A 1226-nucleotide genomic window follows, 5' to 3' on the forward strand; every position below is an offset into this window, starting at 1 on the left:
GGAAAAGCATGAGTCTGTAGACTTCAGGATCAACTCCATTTGTCTTTACATTCTCACAGATTTGCAAGAACTTAGTTAAAAACTGATAAGGATCTTCAGATGGAAGTCCATAAAACTTGCAGTTTTGTTGCATTAATGCAACTAGTTGAGGCTTAAACTCAAAGTTATTGGCTCCAATGGCAGGAATGGAGATGCTTCTTCCATCAAACTTGGACGTAGGTTTTGTGAAGTCACCAAGCATTCTCCTTGCATTATTATTATTATTATTTTCGGCTGCCATGTCCTTCTCTTGTTCGAAAACTTCTGAAAGGTTATTTCTGGATTGTTGTAATTTAGCTTCTCTTAATTTTCTCTTTAGAGTCCTTTCAGGTTCTGGATCAACTTCAACAAGAGTGCCCTTTTCCCTGTTCCTGCTCATATGAAAGAGAAGAAAACAAGAAAAGAAAGAGGAATCCTCTATGTCACAGTATAGAGATTCCTTAATGTTAGTAGAAGAAGAAAGGGGTGAAGAATAGAGATGGGGATTTGGATTTTTGGATGAAGAGAGGTGAAGAGAAGTGTTAGTAATTAAATAATTAAATAGAAGAAGAAAAGAGAAGGGAGAAAATTCGAAAATAATTTTTGAAAAAGAGGTTAGTAATTTTCGAAAATCAAAGACAAAATATAATTAAAGTTAAAATTTAAAACAAAAAAATTTTTTGAAAAAGAGAGGGAGGTATTTTCGAAAATGAAAGAGGGAAAAGTAGTTAGGTAGTTTTGAAAAAGATAAGAAACAAACAAAAAGTTAGTTAATTGATTGAAAAAGATTTGAAATCAAAATTTGAAAAAGATAAAAAGATAAGAAGTTAGATAAGATATTTTAAAATCAAATTTTGAAAAAAAAGATAAAATTTTTGAAAAAGATAAGATAAAAAGATATATTTGAAAAAGATTTAATTTTAAAAATTACTTAACTAATAAGAAACTACAAGATAAGATTCTAGAACTTAAAGATTGAACCTTTCTTAACAAGAAAGTAACAAACTTCAAATTTTTGAACCAATCACATTAATTGTTAGCTAATTTTCGAAAATTTGATAAAAAGATAAGAAAAAGATTTTGAAAATATTTTGAAAAATAATTTTGAAATTTTCGAAAATTATAAAAAAAATGAAAAAGATATGATTTTTGAAAAAAGATTTTGAAGAGATAAGATTTTTAAAATTGAAATTTTGACTTGACTTTTA

This window comes from Arachis duranensis, chromosome 6, assembly GCF_000817695.3.
Source record: "Arachis duranensis cultivar V14167 chromosome 6, aradu.V14167.gnm2.J7QH, whole genome shotgun sequence".
Taxonomy (NCBI): domain Eukaryota; kingdom Viridiplantae; phylum Streptophyta; class Magnoliopsida; order Fabales; family Fabaceae; genus Arachis; species Arachis duranensis.